General features: G+C 43.4%; 1 protein-coding gene across 1 annotated transcript in view; it reads right to left on the bottom strand.

Annotated features, from left to right (window-relative positions):
• Positions 1-26,361, bottom strand: part of LOC122555940 (guanine nucleotide-binding protein subunit beta-4) — an 87,870-nt gene extending 61,509 nt beyond the window's left edge. The window contains exon 1 of the mRNA XM_043702235.2: positions 26,160-26,361. The gene's annotated coding sequence lies outside the window, so the exon portion shown is untranslated. The remainder of the gene's footprint in view (positions 1-26,159) is intronic.
• Between the last annotated feature and the right edge of the window lie 1,000 nt (positions 26,362-27,361).

Genomic DNA, 27,361 nt, shown 5'->3' with positions numbered 1-27,361 from the left:
GAGACACAGTGATATTAAAAACGGAGATCCAGGACTTTGATCTAGTGACAACAAAGGTATAACAACACAAGTTCTACATCAGTATGATCTGCAGCTTGAAGAGGAACTTGGACCACATTGATGGTGGACAGATGAGATTACTTGCTGCAAAATTCCCATGTTCCATCCTGTTCTTGTAACCACTGTCCTCTAATTGTTCTATTTTCTGAGTTCATGTGTGGTAGTGACTTCTAGAACCAAAGGTCAATACTGCAAACCACAGTGGCAGACTGACTGCTGTGCACAGAACACTGGAGCAAAGAATATGTCGCTCATACCTACAGTATTTATAGGACTGATTCAGTTCAGTTTCTGATCAATGGTTAGATTCTCTCTTGTTGAAGATGCTTGTCACTGGAGACAAAAATGACCCTGCCACTTGTCCAGGTCTTGCTGCATACTGACATTGGCGACAGGCTTCTTCAGTATCTGAGGAATCACAAATGCTCAACACTATGCAATCACCAAACATCCCCGTTTCTGATGAAGGTCATTGATAAAAACAGTTGAAGATGGTTCAGCGTAGAACATTACCCTGATGAGTCCCTACAGTGATGCCCAGGGATGACAACTGAGCTGTTCATTCTCACCAGTCATTTTTCAATCAATTGAAGGATTTAACATCCCAACTTGAACAGCTATTGAAGATTGTTTTAGCAAAGTTGAAAAATGTGTTGCTGGAAAAGCGCAGCAGGTCAGGCAGCATCAAAGGAGCAGGAGAATCGACGTTTCGGGAAATGCTTTTCCAGCAACACATTTTTCAGCTCTGATCTCCAGCATCTGCAGTCCTCACTTTCTCCCTGTTTTAGCAAAGTGACTGACTCAATTTTTTTGTAAATAAACAAATTTGCATGGCGTTACTTGACAGGGAGTGGAGAGGGGGGAGTAGAAGGGAGTAAAGGATAGGATGGGAGTTATGTACATGCATTAAGTGCAAAGCTCCTGCTATAGCATTTGAGGAATGAAGAGAAATTGAGTTCACCTTATTGTTCTGGTAATTAACAGTCTGCATTTGACATTAGATTCCAAGGTGGATCAGACAGGGCCAAATTAACACACAAGAATAAATCTTCTATAGAATATAGATTTTTCAAAGTGAGCACCACAAATCAGAAAAAGGCAAGTAGTTTCCACGAGTCTGATTTGAGACCCTGAAGTGCAGGTGCATAGATCCTTGGAAGTGGAGTTGTAGGTAGACAGGATAGTGAAATAGATATTTGGTATGCTTGGGAGTTAGGGTGTCATGTTGTGGCTCTACAGGACATTGGTCAGGCCACTTTTCGAATACTGCATTCAACTCTGGTCTTCCTGCTATAGGCAGGATGTTGTGAAACTTGAAAGGATTCAGAAAAATTTTACAAGAATGTTGCCAGAGTTGGAGCAGTTGAAATATATGGAGAGGCTGAATAGGCTGGGGCTATTTTCCCTTGGGCAACAGAGGCTGAGACGTGACTTTATAGAGGTTTATAAAATTATGAGTGGCATGGATAAGGTGATTAACCAAGATCTTCTTCCCAGGAAAGGCAAGTCCCAGGAAAGAGGACATAGGTTGAAGGGGAGAGGTGAAAAAATTTAAACGGACCTAAGGAGTAACTTTCTCACACAGGGTGGTGCGTGTATGGAATGAGCTGCCAGAGGAAATGATGGAGGCTGGTACAATTGCAACATTTAAAAAGGTATCTGGATGGGTATGTGAATAGAAAGGATTTAGAAGGATACAGGCCAAATGCTGGCAAATGGGACTAGATTAATTTAGGATATCTGGTCGGTATGGACGAGTTTGATCGAAGGGTCTATTTCATGCTGTACATCTCTATGACTATGATACTGTCGGCCAAGAGGAATGCCTTGAATTTTGTATCCTACATTTTTCTAGTATGTTGATTTTCTTGTATTTCTTTTGCTGTAAATTAACATTTTCTGAAATGACAGCACTGTATCCCTTGGGAAGCCAATGTATGTTTAACAAGATGAGAGAATTATTTCCAAATATGAAACTATTTTGTATTCCCATAAAGGTGTGTGGGTGTTTTTCATTATAAAAAGAAATTAGGTACATAGTATCTAGACTTTTGTTCTTTCCAGACCATTCAACACATGCTGATATCCTACTTCCAGGCACTACCAGTGCTGTTCAGTATTAATACCGAAATCTATCAAAATGGACTAAGTGGCACTTGAATACAAAAGGATTCAATTCAACAGCCAGGCAAAATACCAATGCTGCCTTATTTAGAAACAGGATATTTTATCCCACTGAACCTGTATTCAAATAATTTCCTGAAATCTTTACAATTAAAAACTGCACAAATCAGCTCTGCTGTTGAACCAAATATCATTCCTAAGCTCATGACAAAGGTTTACTTTCTATATTCAATTGACTGCTGCATCCTTTAATCATCAACAAATTTAGCGTCAAAATACTCTCACATTCTGCCAAAACTATGCTTTACCAACCCGCTCCTGATTTTTATTTTGGTACTGTGGAAAACAACACAGGTACTTCCACAAAAGATTGAATCAGAACATTCAAATCCTCATTCGAATCACAATTGTTCACGTTCTATTTTAAATTCACGCAACCAAGTCTCACTGCTGGTGACAAACATCACATTGTACAATTTGCATTCAGCCTTCTGAATTAAGGGTTACTGGTCACATTACTGCACTAACCCAGAGGCCTTGACCTCAAGAAACAACTGTAAAACTCATTGTGCCAACTGAGCAATTTAAACTTAATCTTAAAAAGCCTGAAATAAAAATAATGCTTCAAGAAATGAATGGTGAACATTTCTAGACCACAAGTAGACCACTTACTTCTTTCAAGCTTGTTCCAATTTTATGCCAAGCTCTACATTCCTGCATACCCATGATTATCTTTCATCCCTTTGGTAATCAAGAATTTGTCTACCTTGAAAATTTAAAGATTCTGCATCCACCATCTTTTGAGGAAGAGAATTCCAAAGACGCTCAACACTCAGAAAAACTGCCTCCTCTTCTCGGTTTTAGAATGGGCATTCCCTTAGTTTTAAACAATGATCCCTTTAGCTCAAGATTCTATTTTAAGAGGAAACATCCTTTCAACAGCAACCTGGTCAAGTTCCCTCAGAATCTTGTATGTTTCAATTAAGTCACCTCTGATTCTGACCATTGGTCTAGCAAACTTTCCCTGAACTGCTTCGAAAGCATTAACCTCCTTCCACAGGTTTGGTGACCATTACTGTATTCAGTATCCAGATGGAGTCACACCAATGGCCTGTATAATTGATACATAACTTCCCTGCTCTTGCATTCAATTCCCCTCACAATAAACCATAAAATTCTCTCAGCTTAAAAATGTGTTGCTGGAAATGCGCAGCAGGTCAGGCAGCATCCAAGGAGAAGGAGAATCGACGTTTCGGGCATAAGCCCTTCTTCAGGAATGAGGAGGGTGTGCCAAGCAGGCTAAGATAAAAATGAGGGACTTGCGGGAGGGGCGTTGGGAATGCGATAGGTGGAAGGAGGTTAAGGTGAGGGTGATAGGCCGGAGAAGGGGTGGGGGCGGAGAGGTCGGGAAGAAGATTGCAGGTCAAGAAGGCGGTGCTGAGTCTGAGGGCTGGGACTGAGAAAAGGTGAGGGGAGGTGAAATGAGGAAGCTGGAGAAATCCGCATTCATCACAGCCACATAATCTACTGTGAATTCTCTTACAAGGATGCCTTCCTTGAAGAAGCTCTCCTCCTCCCTCTACAAGGATCTCAGTGAGTACCTCTCTCACTGCATCCCCCAGGTCATCTCCTCTCCCTGAAGCTCTTCAGCCACGTCCTCAAACAGACTCGCTACCACAGCCACAGAACCACCAAGGAACCCTCCAGCCACAGGGGATGAATGCGGATTTCTCCAGCTTCCTCATTTCCCCTCCCCCGACCTTTTCTCAGTCCCAGCCCTCAGACGATTCTCCTTCTCCTTGGATGCTGCCTGACCTGCTGCGCTTTCCCAGCAACACATTTTTAAACTCTGATCTCCAGCATCTGCAGTCCTCACTTTCTCCTATATTATTCTCTCAGCCTATTAGGCTGGACCTGCATACTAACTCTCTGTGATTCATGCACTAGGGCACCCAGAACTCTGCAACCTCTCACTATTTAGATAACATGCTTCTTTTTTCTGTCAAAATGGACAATTTCACATTTTCCCGCATTATACCCAAAACACAACCTATAAATATCCTTTTGTAGGCTCTTTATGATCTCTTCTCAACTCACTTTCCTATCTATCAGCAAATTTAGCTACCATACCTTTGGTCCTTTCATCCCAATCATTTATATAAAATTGTAAAGGTTTGAGGCCCAAGCACCAATTCCCATGGTACATTACTCAAGACAATCAGCCAACTGAAAAAGACCCATTTTATGCCTACTGTTTCCTGTTTGCAAGCCAATCTGTGTCAATATGTCATCTTTACATGACGAGCTTTGATTTTCCACAATCTTTGTTGCACTTCTTCAAATGCCTTATAGAACATTACAGCGCAGTACAGGCCCTTTGGCCCTCGATGTTGCGCCGACCTGTCATACCAATCTGAAGCTCATTTAACCACACTATTCCATGTACGTCCATATGCTTGTCCAATGACAACTTAAATGAACTTAAAGTTGGCGAATCTACTACCGTTGCAGTCAAAGCATTCCATACCCTTACCACTCTCTGACTAAAGAAACTACCTCTGACATGTGTCCTATATCTATGCCCCCTCGTGTTCGCCATCACCATTCTTGGAAAAAGGCTCTCCCTGTTCACCCTATCTAACCCTCTGATTATCTTATACGTCTCTATTAAGTCACCTCTCAACCTTCTTCTCTCCAAGTCACTCAGCCTTTCCTCGTAAGACCTTCCCTCCATACCAGGCAACATCCTAGTAAACCTCCTCTGCACCCTTTCCAAAGCTTCCACATCCTTCTTAGAATGCGGCGACCAGAACTGTACACAATACTCAAGTGCGGCCGCACTAGAGTTTTGTATAACTGTAGCATAACCTCATGGTTCCGGAACTCTATCCCTCTATTAATAAAAGCTAAAGCACTGGTATGCCTTCTTAACAACCCTGTCAACCTGGGTGGCAACTTTCAAGGATCTGTGTACCTGGACACCAAGATCTCTCTGCTCATCTACACTACCAAGAATCTTATCATTAGCCCAGTACTTTGCATTCCAGTTACTCCGACCAAAGTGAATCACCTCACACTTGTCCGCGTTAAACTCCATTTGCCACCTCTCAGCCCAGGTCTGCAGCTTATCGATGTCTGTCTGTAACCTACAACATCCTTCATCACTATCCACAACTCCACCGACCTTAGTGTCATCTGCAAATTTACTAACCCACCCTTCTATGCCCTCATCCAGGTTGTTTGTAAAAATGATGAACAGCAGTGGACCCAACACCGACCATTGCAGTACACCACTGGTAACTGGACTCCAGGATGAAAATTCCCATCAACCACCACCCTCTGTCTTCTTTCAGCAAGCCAATTACTGATCCAAACTGCTATATCTCCCACAATCCCATTCCTCCGCATTTTGTACAATAGCCTACTGTGGGGAACCTTCTCAAAGAACTCAATAAGGTTTGTGAGGCTCGACCTACCCATCACAAAACCATGCTGACTATCCCTAATCAAATTATTCTTTTCTGGATGATTATAAATCGTATCTCTTATAACCTTTTCCAACACTTTACCAACAACTGAAGTAAGGCTCACTGGTCTATAATTACCAGGAATGTCTCGACTCCCCTTCTTGAACAGGGGAACCACATTTGCTATCCCCCAGTCTTCTGGCACTATTCCTGTAGACAATTACGATTTAAAGATCAATGCCAAAGGCTCGGCAATCTCCTCCCTAGCTTCCCAGAGGATCCTAGGATAAATCCTATCCGGCCCAGGGGACTTATCTATTTTCACACTCTGCAGGATTTCTAATACCTCTTCCTTGTGAACCTCAATCACACCTAGTCTAGTAGCCTGTATCTCAGTATTCTCCTCGACAACATTGTCGTTTTCTAGAGTGAATACTGTCGAAAAATATTCATTAAGTGCTTCCCCTATCTCCTCTGACTCCACACACAACTTCCCACTGCTATCCTTGATTGGCCCTAATCTTACTCTTGTCATTCTTTTATTCCTTAAATGCCTATAAAAAGTCTTAGGGTTAACCTGATCTTATCCACCAACAAATTCTCATGTCTCCTCCTGGCTCTTCTGAGCTCTCTTTAGGTCTTTCCTGGCTACCTTGTAAGCCTCAAGCACCCTAACTGAGCCTTCATATCTCATCCTAACATATGCCTTCTTCTTCCTCTTGACCAGAGATTCCACTTCTTTCGTAAACCACAGCTCCCGCGCTCTAAAGCTTCCTCCCTGCCTGACAGGTACATACTTATCTAGGACACACAGGAGCTTTTTCTCAAATAAGCTCCACATTTCTAATGTGCCCATCCCCTGCAGTTTCCTTCCCCATCCTATGCTTCCTAAATCTTGCCTAATCGCATCGTAATTGCCTTTGCCCCAGCTGTAACTCTTGCCCAGTGGTATACACCTATTCCTTTCTATCACTAAAGTAAACTTAACAGAATTGTGATCGCTATCACCAAAGTGCTCATCTATTTCCAAGCCTAAACCTGGCTAGGCTCATTACCCAGTACCAAATCTAATGTGGCTTCACCCCTTGTTGGCCTGTCTCCATACTGTGTCAGGAAGCCCTCCTGCACACACTGGACAAAAACTGACCCATCTATAGTACTATAGTGTTCCCAGTCAATATTTGCAAAGTTGAAGTCCCCCATGACAATTACCCTGTCTCTCTCACTCCTATCGAGAATCATCTTTGCTATCCTTTCCTCTACATCGCTGGAACTATTCGGAGGCCTATAGAAAACTCCCAACAGGGTGACCTCTCCTTTTCTGTTTCTAACTTCAGCCCATACTACCTCAGTTGACGAGTCCCCAAACATCCTTTCTGCAACTGTAATACTGTCCTTGACCAACAATGCTACACCTCCCCCTCTTTTACCATCTTCTCTGTTCTTACTGAAATATCTAAATCCTGGAACCTGCACCAACCATTCCTGTCCCTGCCCTAACCATATCTCCAAAATGGCTACAACATTGAAGTCCCAGGTACCAACCCATGCTGCAAGTTCACCCACCTTATTCCGGATGCTCCTGGCATTGAAGTAGACACACTTCAAACCAACTTCTTGCTTGCCGGTGCCATGTTGTGTCCCTGAAACTTGATTTTGGACCTCCCTACTCTCAACATTTTCTATACTCGAACTACAATTTTGGTTCCCATCCCCCTGCTGGATTAGTTTAAACCCACGCCAATAGCCTTAGCGAATTTACCCCCCAGGATATTGGTACCCCTCTGGTTCAGATCAAGACCATCCTGCTTGTAGAGGTCCCACCTACCCCAGAAAGAGCCTCAGTTATCCAAGAATCCAAAACCCTCCCTCCTGCACCATCCCTGTAGCCACGTGTTCAACTCATCTCTCTCCCTATTCCTTGTCTCACTAGCACGTGGCACAGGCAACAACTCTGTTCATCCTAGCTCGAAGCTTCCATCCTAGCTCTCTGAATTTCTGCCTTAAATCCCCATCTCTCTTCCTACCTATGTCGTTGGTGTATATGTGGACCATGACTTGGGGCTGCTCCCCCTTAAGGATCCCAAGAACACGATCAGAGACATCATGAACCATGGCACCTGGGAGGCAACACACCAACCATGAGTCTCTCTCTCTTGTCCGCACAGAACCTCCTCTCTGTCCCCCTAACTATGGAGTCCCCAATGACTACTGCTCTGCTCCTCTTCCCCTTTCCCTTCTGAGCAGCAGAGACAGACTCTGTGCCACAGTCCTGTACCCCACTGCTTTCCCCTGCTAAGTCCCCCCCCCCCCCCCAACAGTATCCAAAACGGTATACTTATTGTTGAGGAGAATGGCCACAGGGGATCCCTGCACTACCTGCCGGTTCCCTTTCCGTCCCCTGACTGTAACCCATTTGCCTTTTTTTTGTACCTTAGGAGTGACTACCTCCCTGTAACTCCTCTCAATAACCCCCGCTGCCTCCCAAATGATCCAAAGTTCATCCAGCTCCAGCTCCAATTCCCTAATGCGGTTTTCTAGGAGCTGGAGTGGGTGCAGTTCCCACAGATGTAGTCAGCAGGGACACTAGTGGTGATCCTTACCTCCCACATTCTGCAGGAGGAACATTCAATTGCCTTAACCTTCATTCCCAATATTCTAAATTCCCAAAGAGACTGTTGAAAAAATTAGGAATTAAAAAAAAACTCGTTACCTTACCAATCTGGCGCACAGGTCATTTATTTTGTTAGAGGACGAGGAGGATGGGTGGGAGACACTACCTGAGTAGTGTTTCGGGTAACGCAACCACACAAATATATGACTTCCCAGAAGCCCTTCGCTCCTCCCTCGCACCTCCCGGCAAATGGAGGTCCAACTGCCGAGGTAAGTCCCTTTTAATGCAGGAAAACTCACCCTTCCCGGCATCCCTTGCTTCATTTCTCCTTCTCTCCTCGCCTTCTGGAAATCTAAATACAATACATTCACTGGCTCCCTTTTATCTACACCACAAATTCATACTTCAAAAGAACTCCCAATAAAATTAAACATGATTTCCTTTTGACAGAATCATATTGGTTCTAATAGCCTCCAACATTTTCCCTTTGATAGCTGTTAAGCTAACTGGCCTGTAGGTTTCCTGCTTTCTGCCCCCCTCTTTTTTTAAATAAAAGAATTTAAATCAGCAATTTTCTAATCTTGAGTTTAAAAATTAAAATCAACACAACTATTTTACTGGCTACTTCTTTTAAAATCCATCAGGACCTAGGTACTTGTCAATTCACAGTTGATACAATTTACTCAGTACTATTTCTCTGCTAATCGTAATTTTCTTGAACTCCTTCCTCCCTTTCAATTGCTACTTTAGTTATCTCTAGGATGTTACTTGTATACTCGAGGGAAGTCCAATGCCAAATACCTGCTTAATTTATCTGTCATCTCTTTATTCTCATTACTAATACCCCTGACTCATTTTCTATAGGAACTACTAATACGACAAACTTTTAAATTGTCATAAATCCTATCTAGTTCACTACTGTCCTTTAGTGAATGAAGTTCACTGGTTTTATCCAGTCTGGGCTAAGTGGCACTAGACCCATAGCAACATGGTTGATTCTTAACTGCCATCTGAAATCAAGCCAATCATTCCTTATCTCAAGGACAACAAATGCTGCTTTTCCAAGCAACTTCAACAATATTCTCAACTGAATAAAAATCTAAATGAAAAGTTAGCACCTAAAACTGTTAATGTTTTCAACAGAGGTACTTTATGACTAGTTTCAAATAAAATCTATACAAAATATGATAAAGGTTCCAAAGCACTACAACGTAGCTATTTCCCAGTTTAGAACACAGAATACAGAATCATACAACACAGGAACAGGCCCTTCGGCCCAAGACGCTGTACCGAACATGGCACCAAATTAAACTAATCCTTTCTGACAGCCGTTGGTCCAAATCCCTCCATTCCTTATATATTTATGTGCTTATTTAAAAATCTCTTAAATGCCCCTACTATATCTGCCTCCACAACCACCCCAGCAGCAAGCCATTGAGTAAAAAAAAAACTTGCCCCTCACATCTGCTTTGAACTTTCCCCTGTTCATCTTAAATGCATGCCCCTGGTTTCTGACATTACATCGGTGACAAAAGATTCTGACTGTCAACCCTATCTATGCATCTCATAATTTTATAGATTTCTATCAAGTCTCTCCTTAGCCTTCGCCACTCCAGAGATAACGAGCCCAGTTCTTCTAGCCTCTCCTCATAGTTTATACCCTCTAATTCAGGCAGCATCCTGGTAAATCTCTTCCACATCCTCTCCAAAGCCTCCACATTCTCTCCAAAGCATCCACATTCTTCCTGTAAATGTGGCAACCAGAACTGAAAGCAGTATTCTAAGTGTGGCCGAACCAAAGTCTTATAAAGCTGCAACATGATACTCTTGCACTCATTTCCCCAACCAATAAAGGCAAGCATGCCAATACCCTCTTCACCACCCTATCTACTTGCATGGCCACTTGCAAGAATCTGGACTTGAACCCAAAGATTCCTCTGTACATGCTATTCAGGGTCTTGCCATTAACGGTGTACTTTTTCTTAACATTTGATCTCCTAAAGAGCAGCATCTCTCACTTACACAGATTAAATTCCAACTGCTACTTCTCTGCCCATATATGCAACTACATCTATATCCGACATCATCCTTTGTCAACTGTCTACACTATCGATAACTCCACCAATCTTTGTATCGTCTGCAAACTTAATAATTTTCATTTTCATCCAAGTCATTTATATATATCACAAACAACAGAGGTCCCAGTATACAGATCCCTGTGGAACACCATGAGTCACAGACCTCCAGCCTGAAAAACAACCTTCCACCATTACCCTCTGCCTTCTATAGTCAAACCAATTCTGAATCCACGCAGCCAAATTACCATGGATCTCATGATTCTTAACCTTCTGGATGAGCCTATCATGAGGGACCTTGTCAAAAGCCTTACAAAATCCATGTAGACAATATCCACTGTTCTATCCTCAATGACCTTTGTCACCTCCATGAAAGGTTCAAGCAAGTTAGTAAGACAAGACCTGTCCTGCACAAGCCATACTGACTGTCCATAATTAGACCATACTTTTCCAAATGCACATAAATCCTAAAAATTCTCTCCAACATCTTCTTAACCACCAGTGTAAGACTTGCCAGTCTATAGTTTGATAGATCATCAGGAATCCCTACAGTGTGGAAACAGACCATTTGGCCTAACAAGTCCACACCAACCCTCCAAAGAGTAACCCACCCAGACTCATCCCCCTACCATGTATTACTCTACATCTCCCCTGACTAATGCACCTAACCTAGGTGCACATTCCTGAACAGTATAGGCAATTTAGCATGACCAATTCACCTAACCTGCACATCTTTGACTGCGTGAGGAAACTGGAGGAAACCCACGTAGACATGGGGAGAATGTGCAAATTCCACACAGACAGTTGCCAGAGGCTGGAATTGAACCTAGGTCCCTGGCGCTGTGAGGCAGCTGTGCTAACCACTGAGCCACCATGCCTGGATTATCACAATTTCCCTTCTTGAATAGCTACTCGCCAGTCCTTTGGGATCTTTCCAGTGGCTAATAAAGGATACAAAGATCTTGGTCAAGACCCTAGCAATCTCCTCTTCTGCCTCTCTCAGTAATCTGGGTAGACACCATCAGGCCCGGGGGACCTATCCACCCTAATACTCTTCAAGAGACCCAACACGACCTCTTTCTTGATCTCAAAATGACCTAGCATGTTAGCATGCTCCACACAAAATCTCACTATCTTCCAGATCCTTCTCTTGAGTGAGTACTGACTCAAATTACTGATTTGGGATTTCACCGATATCTTTTGCCTCCAAACACAAGTTCCCTCCTTTATCCTTGAATGGTCCTACCTTCTCCCTAATTATCATCTTGTTTTTGTAATATGTATAGAATGCCTCAGGATTCTCTTTAACCTACTTGCCAAGGTCAATTCATGGCCCGTTCTTGCTCTAATTCCCTGTTAGAGTTCTTTCCTGCTTTGTTTATATCCCTCATGGGTCGTGTTTGACCTTAGCTTCCTAAACTTTACACTTACTTATTTTTCCTTTTGATGAAATTCATAACCTCCCTCGTTATCCAAGGGTCCCTTACCTTGCCATCCTTGTCCTTCCTCACTGGAAAGAGCAGGTCTTTAAATTATTCCCACACGTCAAGCTTGATTGAGTTTTTTGAAGAAGGAGCAAAGATGATTGATGAGAGCAGAGCAGTAGATGTGACCTATATGGACTTCAGTAAGGCGTTTGACAAGGTTCCTCATGGGAGACTGATTAGCAAGGTTAGATCTCATGGAATAAAGGGAGAACTAGCCATTTGGATACAGAACGGGCTCAAAGGTAGAAGGCAAAGTGTGGCGGTGGAGGGTTGTTTTTCAGACTGGAGGCCTGTGACCAGTGGAGTGCCACAAGGATCGGTGCTGGGCCTCTCTACTTTTTGTCATTTACATAAATGATTTGGATGCGAGCATATGAGGTAGAGTTAGTAAGTTTGCAGATGACACCAAAATTGGAGGTGTAGCGGACAGTGAAGAGGGTTACCTCAGATTAAAACAAGATCTTGACCAGATGGGCCAATAGTCTGAGAAGTGGCAGATGGAGTTTAATTCAGATAAATGCAAGGTGCTGCATTTTGTGAAAGCAAATCTTAGCAGGACTTATACACTTAATGGTAAGGTCCTAGGGAGTGTTGCTGAACAAAGAGACCTTGGAGTGCAGGTTCAGAGCTCCTTGAAAGTGGAGTCGCAGGTAGATAGGATAGTGAAGGCGGCATTTGGTATGCTTTCCTTTATTGGTCAGAGTATTAAGTACAGGAGTTGGGAGGTCATGTTGCAGCTATACAGGACAGTGGTTAGGCCACTGTTGGAATATTGCGTGCAATTCTGATCTCCTTCCTATCGGAAAGAGGTTATGAAACTTGAAAGGGTTCAGAAAAGATTTACAAGGATGTTGCCAGGGTTGGAGGATCTGAGCTATGGGGAAAGGCTGAACAGGCTGGGGCTGTTTTCCTGGAGCGTCGGAGGCTGAGGGGTGACCGTATAGAGGTTTACAAAATTATGAGGGGCATGGATAGGATAAATAGACAAAGTCTTTTCCCTGGGGTGGGGGAGTCCAGGACTAGAGGGCATAGGTTTAGGGTGAGAAGGGAAAGATATAAAAGAGACCTAAGGGGCAACTTTTTCACACAGAGGGTGGTACGTGTATGGAATGAGCTGACAAAGGATGTGGTGGAGGCTGGTACAATTGCAACATTTAAGAGTCATTTGGATGGGTATATGAATAGGAAGGGTTTGGAGGGATATGGGCCGGGTGCTGGCAGGTGGAACTAGATTGGGTTGGGATATCTGGTCGGCATGGACGGCTTGGACCGAAGTATCTGTTTCCATGCTGTACATCTCTATGACTCTATAAATGTGGATTTGCTCGATATCAGCTCCTACCAATTAACACTCTCTGGTTCCTGCCTAATACTGACATAATTTGCCCTCCTCCAATATAGTACTTTGCCACAAGGTGCTGGCTTATCCTTTTTCATAAATATCTTAAAACTTAAGGAGTTGTGATCACTGTTTCCTGGCCAGGCTCATTAACCAGCAAAAGGTCCAGTATGGCCCCTCCTCTAGTTGGACTATCCACATACTATTTCAAGAGAACCTCTCAGATGCATTTAACAAATTCTGTCCCGTCTAAGCCTCTTACTCTAAGGGAGGCCCAGTCAAATTGGTGAAATTAAAGTTACTCACTATGACAATTTTTTAAATTATATCTTTCAATAATCTGTTATATATATTTGTTCCTCAATTTCTTGGTGGCTGCTGGAGGGGCCTGTAGTATAATCCTATCAGAGTGATTGCACCCAACATTCCTTTGATCTCTACCCATACTGCCTGAGTGGATGAGTCCTCCGGTGTGTCCTCTCTGAATGGAGATATAACATTCCCCCTGATTAGTAACACAACTCCTCCATGTCCCTCCGTATGGCATCTAGAACACTTTACCTGCAAACAAAAATAGTATCCATTCTCAAATCATTTACTTTTACTGAAGAATATTAACACAAGATTTTTTTAAATATAAAACAGCAAGAATGAAACACTGTCAATAAGCACACTACAGGAGTCAAACAAGTTTAGTTTCTCCTCCATCCCTTATAGAAGAAAACCTCAACTATATATACACCATCTTTCCAAAACAGAGAATAGCATTACACTTGGATCAATTCTTTGTCAGGAAAGTGTATACTGATCAAAAGAGCTGAAGCTTTAACACCAGCATCTGATTACCTGTAATTTAAGTTCTAATGTTTCAAAATTTCAGGTATTGAATGCACGTAAATATGTTCAACAAAAGCAAAAGTTACCATTTTAACACAGTTAATAAACTAACGTAAAAGGCTTTTGAACATGAACAAAAATCGCAAAATAAATTTTATCCATCACAAGTGATCATTCCTGCAGACTGAAACTGCCCTGATCTGGAATATTAACCTTTCACAACCTAAACTATATTATTGCTACGGTTGTTAGTTAACCACTTCTTGTCATTCATTTTGGTGATTAACATTCTTAAACTTATGTTTATAGAGTCATAAAGATGTACAGCATGGAAACAGACCCTTCGGTCCAACTCGTCCTTGCCAACCAGATATCCCAACCCAATCTAATCCCATGTTTTTCAGGTGTTAAGTGATTGAACTTGAACTCTCACTCTTTAGCTTGGAAATTGAATCGTATAGCTGAAAATTATATCCTCAACCCAAAACTATTAGTATTAATTTTAAAATGCCAAGTATTTTAAAGTATTATTCTGAATGTTAGCTTTAAGAATGGCTTGTGATTTAAATGTTGCTGCTGTGATACAATGAAGCTGGTATGTAAAATTGAAGTATAAGATTAGAGATGATGAAGATGCTCAGGATTACAAAAAGTTGTGGGTTTGTGAGCTTTATAGCTGAAAGGAGTTGGAAGATTTAGATTTGTCCAAGCACAAACGAGGAGTTCTGAAGAAGGGTCACTCGACCCAAAATGTTAACTGTTTTCTGCCAGTCATGCTGAGCTTTTCCAGCAGTTTCTGTTTTTGTGTCCTATAATTGCTTATATTGCAAGCTTGCACTTGAAGAATGGTCAAATGTGCAAGGGATTATTGGAGTGCCAATGTCAAGCCCCGATTTTCCATCTTACATAATGAGTCACTGCGTTCCAGAAGAAGCAATGAGACAGGAACGTTGAAAGAAAAATATTTATTGGCTGTAAGTGTGATGGTGCAAGTGTTTTAAAGTTTTACATTTGTTTCTCAAAGTAAATAGACAAAGTTTTTTTTCCTTGGGGGGGGGGGGGGGGGGGGGGGGGGAGGAGTCCAGAACTAGAAAGCGTAGGTTTAGGGTGAGGGGGGAAAGATATAAGAGACCTAAGGGACAACCTTGGTATGTGTATGGAATGAGCTGCCAGAGGAAGTGGTGGAGGCCAGTGCAGTTGCAACATTTATAAGGCATCTGGATGGTTATAGGAGTAGGATGGGCTAGGTGCTGGCAGGTGGGACTAGATTGGGTTGGGATATCTGGTCGGCATGGACGAGTTGGACAGAAGGGTCTGTTTCCGTGCTGTACATTTCTATGACTCTATGACCTACCAGCACCAGGTCCATATCCCTCCAAACCTTACTATTCATATACCCATCAAGATGCCTTTTAAAATGTTGCAATTGTACTAGCCTCCATCATTCCTCTGGCAGCTCATTCCATACACGTACCACCTTCTGCGTGAAAGTGTTAGTGGATGCTATGAAAATTAAAACTGTTCTAATGAAAAGCAATATTCAAAAATATTCAATACTTCTCTTTTGAAAACTTTATACTGATTCTCCATTCTTTAAAATTAAATAAAATGATCTCAGTTTAAGTGAGAAAGCATCTTGTGTTGCTTGCTCTCATTACTGCTACTGCTCAGGCATCTAACCTCAAAAGATGGAGAGATTCAGGAACAGGCAATATAAAGAGTGAGAGTCGGTGGTATGAGGTAGTAGGGGTTGGAACAATGGCAATATGCAGATAGGTCAGACAGAGACAGACGGGTTTGACAGACAGACAGGCTGGATATAACAAAGCAGGGCAAAAAGCCACCTTTAAAAATAGAAAAATTAAAAATATCACACAAACAAGATGACAATGTGGTTAATCTTGACAGAAAGCAATCAAGAAGAAAAATATTAGTTTAAATCATTATGGATAACATATTTGTATCTGTTCGGCTTTCAGTTTTTAAGTTTAGCTCAATGATCTGATGACATGTTGGATCAAATGATAATTATTTGCATTTATGATCTTTTGAATTCCAAGATCATAGAATGACAAGATTTTCTACATAATTCCATGTGATATCAGAACTAAAAATAGTAACTTTGTTTTTTCCTTTATTCTTTCAGAATGCTGGCTTCATACTGACAATGCAAATATGTCTTGGCCATCTCTAATTGCCTTTGATCCAACTAGCTTATAGTCAGTTCTGTTATAACATATAGTTCCATTCTCATGCAATCCCGTGTTAAGAAAATTGCATAATAGCAGCATCATTTAAACTAATGGGGTTGGAATCACGTTATGACCAATACATGCTTTAGAACTTTGCGCTTTACAAACAGTGTCCTCAATTTGTCAATCATGTTATAGCGAACTCGTGTTAACGAAATGCGTGTTATAGCAGAACGACCTTGGCCTTTTCAGGGGATGTTGGTTTGCTCTGATTTATTGCTGTGAAACTAGAGTCACATGTAGGCCACACAAGGCAAGGATGGCAGGCCTCCTTTCCTTTCCTAAAGGACATTAGTTTTCCAGGTGCCTTTTTTTCCGACAAAAATCAACGATAGCTTCATGGTGCAAATTACTCTGACTGGCTTTATGGATCAGATTTAGGAACTGAATTTAAATTCTATTTGTTACAGTGGAATTTTAACCAGTGTACCCAGAGCCTAGGCCTCCAAAGTACTCCTCCTCTGCCACCACTTCCCCTTAAATAGTTACTTTTTTTCTACAGCTAAAATCCAGGTCAAACATACAGAACTTGTGTAACTTCCCATAAGACGACAAACTCTGCAAATTCACTCTCCAATTACAGGTTCTATTATTTCTTTAAAAAAAGCAGTAAGCTCTGCAACTAATGCTGCATTACTCACACCATTAACAGTGTATTGAGAGAAAAAAAATCAGTTGGCAATTATAACACTCAGTTAAATTGTACTTCAATTTCACGATCCAAAATCCTAATTTGTTTTTCCATTTTCATGTTTACCCATTCTCAGCAGTTATAAAAACATTGGAGTTTTTATATTTTTTTAAAAAACTTTATTAATTGGCTACAAGGAATGAGATCTGGGTTTAAATAAATGTGACATCTAATTACCAAAAGTGATAAATTTGTTGAAGTCTCCAGTGAGCTCTGAAATTTATCTGACTGCCAATTTATAAAATTTTGCACAGTTATACACTAAAGTAGCACTTAGTGAAGTGCAAATTAATCCTGTTATTTGCAATAAGTTGGTTAACAAGAAAACCACTTGCAATTCAAATAACTTTACCATTGTTGAGCCAGAAACAAGTTAGAGTTTTAAAAATAGCAAGTGCATTAAATCTGCATTTACAGCACAATTAAAAATATTTGAGATGCTGTCTCTCTTTGGACTAGACTCCAGATGTAAAATAAAGTTGCACTTCACCTTTGGTTTTATAAAAATGTGAAAAACTTGAAGGCATACATGACTTTTTCCACATTGACATTTTATAAATACTGGAAAACCTCCATTTAATGATGCACTTTTAATGCAACAGTAATGTTACGGAAGTTTGATAACATACACCACAAATGAGTAGGCATTAGTACTGCACAGCAACTGAGATGCACTCAAGTAATTAGCCAATATTCTCAGACACATTTTCAATAGTTAGCTGAAGAACGAATAAATCTATCCTACTCTACAGGTGCACTTCAGAATATTCCAGTGCTGGAAATGCATGTGCAATTATTCAGGAAATAATTTTCATACATAAAATATAAATTTTGTTTGATGAGAAAACACTTGTCAATGTACTCAATTCAATTTTTCAAATTCACAAAACATTGATACAAGTAACCACAAAGTACAACCATGTACTACAATGCCATATACATTTCCTGGAATCTTTCACCAAGTTTGATCTCACTTAATTTTCCACTTTTTAGTCCCTCTGCACAATGTGGTTTTGATCTGAGAGGTCAAATATTAAATCGTGCAAAAATATTACACAACTCTCAATGACTTTGGTCCAAAACAATTGTGTTTGCATCTTTTGTACTGCCACCCTGAAAAAGCCTTAATTGCATAGAGACATAACATTTCTAATCTGAAATCATGAAGATTACAACCTTAAAGAAAGCTGTAATTTAGCTGAAAACTAATGTAATTTAGTCAAAATAATCTAGTTGGACTGATATTTAGCATTGATTGCGACCAAGTACTATGGTATGACGACAAAAAAAATGTTATTTTACATAAGGAGCAATTAAAACCGTTTTCATGTGAAATTATACAAAGCATCGACATTCGGGTGAAATATCAAAGACTAATCTAACTCACTATAATTATAGAATCATAGAATGCTACCACCTGAGCTGTGACCAATGTCATCCATCGAGTCCCTTGCAGCTTTCTGCTGGAACAATTCAGGTCAACCTCATTAGCCTGTTCTTTGCCTCTCACTCTGCAATATAACTCCCGTCAGAAGTGTCCACACCGACCCTCCGAAGAGCAACCCACCCAAATCCATTCCTCTACATTTACCTTCACCTAACATAACAGGCAATTTATTATGGCCAATTCACCTAACCTGCACATTTTTGGACTGTGGGAGGAAACTGGAGCACCCAGAGGAAACCCAAGCAGACACAGGGAGAATGTGCAATCTCCACACAGACAGTTGCCTGAGGCGGGAATTGAACCCGGGTCTTTGGCGCTGTGAGGCAGCAGTGCTAACCACTGTGCCACCGTGCCACCCACAGACTAAGTGAAACACTGTTTTCTATTATAAATTATGTTAAATTAGATTCTACAGCACCTTCCTTAAAAGTATTAAAACATTATAAATACTCAATACTCATTATAAAACATTATAAACTCATTTGAAATATTTATATTGCCAAATTATTTTGATGCAACATATACCCTTCAGCCATCAATAAGGCACCTTGTTATTTATCCCATAGCAGCAAGGTATTTTGTTTTCCCCCCACATTTGAACTGATTGAACATCACATTCAAAACACAGCTCCCCAACAAGCAGTAAACACTTTGGAGTGGTGTAAGCATTTATTCACTGGAATAAGGCTGGAACTCTCAACTTTCTGACTGAGGTAAAAGCAACCATTGAGCCAAACCAACACTTAAATATTGGTAATTTTATTCATTTCAAGAATCATGCACCAAACTTGTAATGCATCAAGACTATAACCACAAATGCGGATCCTAAGAACGCACAGAAAAGGAACAGAGTTACAACTATGGAAACCAATTGATGGCTCTCTCTTTCTCTAACATATAAACCTAACCCAGTGGCGCTGTAGCAATTAGATTGTTCCTGTAAAAAACTTTCAAAGTTTTTCATCTTGCACTCATCAGAAAATGTCACAAGAATATCAATTTAAGAGGAAAATGAACATTTGAGTGTGAATGGAGTGTGTTTATTAGTTGGCAAGTGGACTCTGTTAGAGGCATTGCCATGGAAAATGCACCAATGATGATGACAGTCAAATGCCACACTGTTTAAACCATGCAAGTCGACTCAGACTGATCAAGTCGCTGCCCTGATAAATCAATCAACACATGGTTGTCACCTAGTTTGTTGAGCTGAAATAGGTGCACCAGTGAACAATAATTTAGTCTGCAAAAGGTAGGGAAAGAGGTATTATTCTATTTGTTCCACTTATGTTCATCCACTTGAAACACCTCAAGCGAGGCATAATAAAATATCTAACTATATGAAATGCTGCTGTATTTTGTTTACGTTCTAATACCTACAGTAAACAAAATTACTAAAACAAAACATGCTGTATTGCCTTCCACTTTTTTATCCCCATTGTATAACAGTGAATGGACAACAAGCAAGTCTGCTCACAATGTGGCCTTCTCCACTTTGGGGAAATGAAGCGTAGACTGGGTGACCACTTCACAGAACATCTGTGTTCTGGCTGCAAAAATGGTCCTGAGCTTCCAGTTGCCTGCCACTTCAACACACTATTCTGTTCCCTGGCCAACATCCATCTCAGGCTTGCTGTCGTAATCCAGCAAAGCTCAGTGCAGATTGGAAGAATAACACTTCATTTTCCACTTGGGAACCCTACAGCCCTCCAGATTCAATATCAAGTTCAATAATTTTAGGGCCTAAACTCTCTTCGCCCCATACCCCACACACCAGACCTTGTTACCACACAGGCTGCCATTACACATACAGTCTCTACAGCCACTAACAGTTTCCATTAACAGCTATTCACTCTTCCAGCTAGATAGTTATTACAGACTTCTTTGTCTGTCAAACTGTTCCATGCTCTCTTTGGACTCTATCCCCACCTACCATTTAATCCATACCTCCTTCCCCCACTCTATCTTCTGCATATAAACCAACATTTTCCAATGTACCATCAGTTCTGAGGAAGGGTCACCAGACCTGAAACGTTAACACTGATTTCTCTTTACAGATGCTGCCAGACCTGCTGAGCTTTTCCAGCAACTTCTGTTTTTGTTTCTGATTTATAGCATCTGCAATTCTTTTGTTTTGTGTTAAGCAAGTCTCCTCTGACAAATGATTTAGCAACACTTGTCAAGTGTATGGCAATGACAAAATGTGACGATGACAGATGCTGGAGAGTCAGAGTCCAAGTGTGGCGCTGGAAAGGCGCAAGTTTGGCAGCATCCAACAAGGAGTGTTGATGTTTTGACCATAAGTCCTTCAACAGGAACGTTTGGGGGGGGGGGGGGGGGTGAAGAGGGCTGAGAGGTAAATAGGAGGGTGGGAATGGGGCTGGATGGGAGGTAAGTGAGAAGACCTTGGTGAATGCAGGTGGGGGATGGTTGTGATAGTTTAATGGGGAGAGTGTAGTGGATGGGTGGGAAGGAAGATAGACTATATATTCAAATAATAATCCTACTCAAATGTGACATTGACATTGCATCTAAAAGTTTGTGCATTAAAGTTAAATCATAAGAATTGGCATGACAGGACAAGTATTTTCATTCATGTTTTTATTTAAAGTTGAAATCAGAACAACAGTTGATATGGTCTATATAATTCTAATGCAGATTTATTCTACCTTTTCTCTGTCTCAGTTTATGCTGTATAATAAGCACTAGCAATCCTTACCAAGACCTCATTCAAGATAGTCTAAACATCAAAACATTTGACCAAACACAACCACACACAGTCAAGTTCAATGCTGTCATTAACCAATGTGTGCTCGCATGTACTTTCAAGTAGGAGCAACAAGATAGCAACAGCAGACTTTGGCCAGGTTTCCTTTCCCAGTCCAGGTTATAAGGCCAATTGTAGATGCCCAGTTGCTGCCCATATTGACATTAGCTAATGAGCCACCACAGAGACAGTGACATTGCAAGACAAATTCAAGTAGTGGAGATGAGGGCAAATACCTATGAATCTTTAGGTGAAGGAAATGCCTGAAACTACAAGTCTACAAGCATTGCCGTACTCATTTAACATTTAAGTGTTGCTTTATCTCATTATTTATCACACAGTAAACATAATAATTGGAAAAACAATATACAGAAAGGATTAAACAATAGAATGACCAAACCTCAATGGCTCTATTACATGTTGAGTTTACCAGCTGAACCTTGGACAAATATCTTCTATGTCGAAGTACAACTATTGCATTCTGTCTTGAAATATTTTACATGGAGATAGAAAAAGAGAATATAGCAAGACGTTTGACATACTGCATGCTTACAAAACTGATTCTTTAGAATTTATCCCTGAAGTATCCACATTCCACTTATTTGTAGGAAACATTTTCAAATTATCTGCATTACCTCAACATTCCATAAAGATATTTCTTGCTAAGTGATTCTTATCTAAACAAAAATTAAATGAAATATATAATGCACCACTGTTACATTACAAAACAGTATAAGAGAATCAGATGACAAGACAATTATCAGCCTTGCCCTAGATGCAATCAGAAATATTTAACCCTCCTATCCTTTGAAATAAATACACACAGCCTGAGGTGAGGAGCCAAACTGCTTTTTCTAGATAGAGTCATAGAGATGTACAGCATGGAAACAGACCCTTCGGTCCAACCCGTCTACGCTGACCAGATATCCCAACCCGATCTAGTCCCACCTGTCAGCACCTGGCCCATTTCCCTCCAAACCCTTCTTATTCACAGACCCATCCATATGGCTTTTAAATGTTGCAACTGTACCAGCCTCCACCACCTCATCTCATTCCATACACATACCATCCTCTGCGTGAAAACGTTGCTGCTTAGGTCTCTTTTATACCTTTTCCCTCTCACCCTATACCTATGCCCTCTAGATCTGGACTCCCCGACCCCAGGTAAAAGACTTTGCCTATTTATCCTATCCATGCCCCTCATAATTTTGTAAACCTCTGACGCTCCAGGGAAAACAGCCCCAGCCTGTTCAGCCTCTCTCTATAGCTCAAATCCTCCAACCCTGGCAACATCCTTGTAAATCTTTTCTGAACCCTTTAAGTTTCACAACATCTTTCTGATAGGAAGGAGACCAGAATTGCACGCAATATTCCAACAGTGGCCTAACCAATGTCCTGTACAGCCGCAACACGACCTCCCAACACCTGTACTCAATACTCTGACCAATAAAGGAAAGCATACCAAATGCCTTCTTCACTATCCTATCGACCTGCGACTCCACTTTCAAGGAGCTATGAACCTGCACTCCAAGGTCACTTTGTTCAGCAACACTCCCTAGGACCTTACCATTAAGTGTATAAGTCCTGCTAAGATTTGCTTTCCCTCGCATTTATCTGAATTAAACTCCATCTGCCACTTCTCAGCTCACTGGCCTATCTGATCAAGATTTTGTTGTAATCTGTGGTAACCTTCTTCGCTGTCCACTACACCTCCAATTTTGGTGTCATCTGCAAACTTAGTAACTGTACCTCTTATGCTCGTATCCAAATCATTTATGTAAATGACAAAAAGTAAAGGACCGAGCACTGATCCTTGTGGCATTCCACTCGTCACAGGCCTCCAGTCTGAAAAACAACCCTCCACCACCACCCTCTGTCTTCTACCTTTGAGCTAGTTCTGTATACAAATGGCTAGTGCTCCCTTTATTCCGTGAGATCAAACCTTGGTAACCAGTCTCCCACAGGGAACCTTGTCAAACACCTTACTGAAGTCCATACAAGTCACATCTACCGCTCTGCCCTCATCAATGCAGAATAGAGCATTACAGGAGGGCCATCCAATTGACTATCAAACATATATTGCTTACTGAAGCACAAGACAAATCCTACCTGTAATCTAACATAGCTTGTTAGCAATAGACCCTCTGCTTCTGAAACGTCAGAATTGATGCTTAGTTCCAAATTACAAACAATTTTTCTACAGTATGCACATTCTAAACATTCAAGTATTTCTGAGGCAGAATTTATAAAGAGAACTTGATCTGCATTAGATTCAAAGGATTTTAAAATGATTTTCTTGCAGTTGAACAAATGTCATCCTCACAATAGGCTATTACCTACAGAAATGTTACTTAACTTTGATAAGCCTTTTACTCTGACATAGCCTAAATATCACTGCCTGCTATTAATGTACAGCACAATCAAAAAGCCGTAACACTATATTAAATAACATGCTAAGTGCTTCAGGTCAAAGAATCCCGTGCAATCAGCTACTCCAATATTGTGCATTATAATCAAAAGGGGAATACTTCAAAGGCAAAGATATTTGGCAATAAAAGGCAACTCGTCCTCATTTCACCACAGCAGTTAATCATCTGAATGTCAATGTGGTACATACAACCTTATTGTACAGTATTGCTCATAGTTATATTACATACTAGTTATACTATACTTCATCAAGGCTATTCTTGTATTAACTTAGGTATAAAAGTTGCAATTCAATTTTTAAAAACATTGTTGTTCTACAAAGACTTGGAATTCTTTCAAAATGGGTTTCGTCTTAAGAACGGACATTATGGATTTCCTACCATGTTTTAACCACCTTTACTGCATCTACCACATCTTGGACTACAAGATTAATTGGATTGTCAGTATTCTAGACTCAACAAGGACAGCGTTGATTGGGGGGAAGGGGGTTAAGGGACAAGGAGGACAACGTGGGTAGTTGGGAATGGGGGGAGGGGGGGAGAGAGAGAGAGACGAGGACAATGTTGGGGGGGGGGGGGAGAGAGAGGGAGGAGACAAGGAGGACAGCATTGGAAATGGGGGAAGCGATGAGAACAGCGTGGGGAACGGGGGGGGAGTGACGATGGGGAACAGGGAGGGAGCGACTAGGGCAGCGTGGGGGAGGGAGCGACTAGGGCAGCGTGGGGGAGGGAGCGACAAGGGCAGCGTGGGGGAGGGAGCGACAAGGGCAGCGTGGGGGAGGGAGCGACAAGGGCAGCGTGGGGGGGGAGCGACAAGGGCAGCGTGGGGGGGGAGCGACAAGGGCAGCGTGGGGGGGGAGCGACAAGGGCAGCGTGGGGGGGGAGCGACAAGGGCAGCGTGGGGGGGGAGCGACAAGGGCAGCGTGGGGGGGGAGCGACAAGGGCAGCGTGGGGGGGGAGCGACAAGGGCAGCGTGGGGGGGGAGCGACAAGGGCAGCGTGGGGGGGGGAGCGACAAGGGCAGCGTGGGGGGGGAGCGACAAGGGCAGCGTGGGGGGGGAGCGACAAGGGCAGCGTGGGGGGGGAGCGACAAGGGCAGCGTGGGGGGGGAGCGACAAGGGCAGCGTGGGGGGGGAGCGACAAGGGCAGCGTGGGGGGGGAGCGACAAGGGCAGCGTGGGGGGGGAGCGACAAGGGCAGCGTGGGGGGGGAGCGACAAGGGCAGCGTGGGGGGGGAGCGACAAGGGCAGCGTGGGGGGGGAGCGACAAGGGCAGCGTGGGGGGGGAGCGACAAGGGCAGCGTGGGGGGGGAGCGACAAGGGCAGCGTGGGGGGGGAGCGACAAGGGCAGCGTGGGGGGGGAGCGACAAGGGCAGCGTGGGGGGGGAGCGACAAGGGCAGCGTGGGGGGGGAGCGACAAGGGCAGCGTGGGGGGGGAGCGACAAGGGCAGCGTGGGGGGGGAGCGACAAGGGCAGCGTGGGGGGGGAGCGACAAGGGCAGCGTGGGGGGGGAGCGACAAGGGCAGCGTGGGGGGGGAGCGACAAGGGCAGCGTGGGGGGGGAGCGACAAGGGCAGCGTGGGGGGGGAGCGACAAGGGCAGCGTGGGGGGGGAGCGACAAGGGCAGCGTGGGGGGGGAGCGACAAGGGCAGCGTGGGGGGGGAGCGACAAGGGCAGCGTGGGGGGGGAGCGACAAGGGCAGCGTGGGGGGGGAGCGACAAGGGCAGCGTGGGGGGGGAGCGACAAGGGCAGCGTGGGGGGGGAGCGACAAGGGCAGCGTGGGGGGGGAGCGACAAGGGCAGCGTGGGGGGGGAGCGACAAGGGCAGCGTGGGGGGGGAGCGACAAGGGCAGCGTGGGGGGGGAGCGACAAGGGCAGCGTGGGGGGGGAGCGACAAGGGCAGCGTGGGGGGGGAGCGACAAGGGCAGCGTGGGGGGGGAGCGACAAGGGCAGCGTGGGGGGGGAGCGACAAGGGCAGCGTGGGGGGGGAGCGACAAGGGCAGCGTGGGGGGGGAGCGACAAGGGCAGCGTGGGGGGGGTGGGGGGCAAATGTTGCCATGGTTTGGGGGAGTAGACGATGCCAGGGTGGGGATATTTGGTGGGGTGGGGGTATTTGGAGGGGTAGTGAGGTGAGGTGGAGTGGTGGGGTGGAGATATCAGGTTGGGGGGGGCGTGGGAAGGGAGAGTAAATGCCTGGGGTTGTGGTGGGGCGGGGGGACGCCAGTAGATGCCAGGTGGGGGAGAAGAGGGACAGTAGATGCTGTTGGGTGGTGGTGGTGGATGTGTGAAGAGAAGGTGCCAGTGTGGGAAACAGAAAGGAGAGGGAGAGAGAGAGTAGATGTTGGGATGGGGGTAGAGGAGATTAGGAGAGTAGATGCCGGGGAGAAAGAGGAGATGGGTTAGGGCGATACCTGGGGCACGTGTGTGTGTGTGTGTGTGTGTGTGGGGGGGGGGGGGGGGGGGGAAGAGGGGCTGGGGATGGGAGCGGGGTTGGGATGTGAGGGGAGTAGGGGATACCTCGAGCGGGGGGTGGGGAGTGAGGTGGGAGGGATGTTATCGGCGGAGCCCGGCAGTATCTAACCTGAGAATGAGTAGCCCCGACTCCGGCCCTCCGCACTCGTTATTGTGGAGGGGCTTCCTGTCGCTCTTCCCCGAGTCGCCCCCTCAGTCTTGAATCATGACCTTGGGTTATGACTGTAACTCGGTTTAATAATAACGGCGGCGCTGAGCTGTATTAGTAACCGCTCCTGCTGGACCGTTAGTCAGTGACCGCGGAACAGCCGCTCGCGCTCGCTCTCGCTCTCGCCGACCACACCCAGGACCCGGCACCCTGGCAACCGAGACCTGCCAAAGGCGGAGCATGAGGGGGGGATCTCACACCCCCACTCCACAAAAACAACACTTAACTACAGATCCAAACAAAAAATACGATCTGAACTCAGCACCATCATAATTATTTACCACTGTGCAATCGTTTCCATTTGTTCACAAAATTATTCAAGTTGTTTCCAAACGCCGAAATATTCAGGCTATCCCCTCCGCCAGATAGAAAGTCTTTTGGCCCGAAAACAGCTCAAGAATAGACTGGAAGTGAAATAGGCAGATTCACAAAAAAGACAACGGTTGTACAACAAAATGGGCAACTGTAATATAAATGCCTAACATTTATTATGATAAGCTTGTGTGTTTTTCGTGGCTCTTTATCATTGGGAATGCAAACCCCAGCTCAAGTCGTGGAGTTCATCTATCTTTGGGAAATGGAAGACAGTTGAGATCTAAAGCAGAAAACCAACTTCTAGAAAACGTTAAAACAGTGACATTCACTTCCGTTATTATAGCTTAGAATGTGAACTTCTTTTACTTGAAACTGCTACTTTTAATAGACAGATGGATTCCCTTGGACCTTGAAGCTTCCAGTTGATTGGTGGTTACCATGGGGATTAAGGCATTGACGTAGTGCGGTGGTCCGGGTCTGCAGCTCCTGACAGCTTTAACCCTGGAGAGAGCGGCATGAGCTTCAGCAGCAAACTGACGCGCAATCAGAGCGTGGTCCATAGTCAGTCCACGACAACCATGGCCAGCCCTTTGCACAGAGCATTACATTAACACTTCCAATCATTGTAGACCTTCAAATCCTCAAAAAAGAATTAGCTTAAAGCCTCATGAAGTCAGATGAAGGGCTCAAGTTGACCGGACCACAGATACATATATACCTAGTGCATCAATATACGCTTACATTTTCCTTTGTTTCCCCCGTAACATTGTTCATTTGTCGAATTGAAA

The sequence above is a fragment of the Chiloscyllium plagiosum genome, unplaced genomic scaffold, assembly GCF_037043375.1.
Source record: "Chiloscyllium plagiosum isolate Xiang-an unplaced genomic scaffold, Cpla_swu_hap1 HiC_scaffold_13, whole genome shotgun sequence".
Lineage (NCBI taxonomy): Eukaryota > Metazoa > Chordata > Chondrichthyes > Orectolobiformes > Hemiscylliidae > Chiloscyllium > Chiloscyllium plagiosum.
Note: the sequence above shows the minus strand (reverse complement) of the source record. Positions and strands in the feature narration are given on the sequence as shown.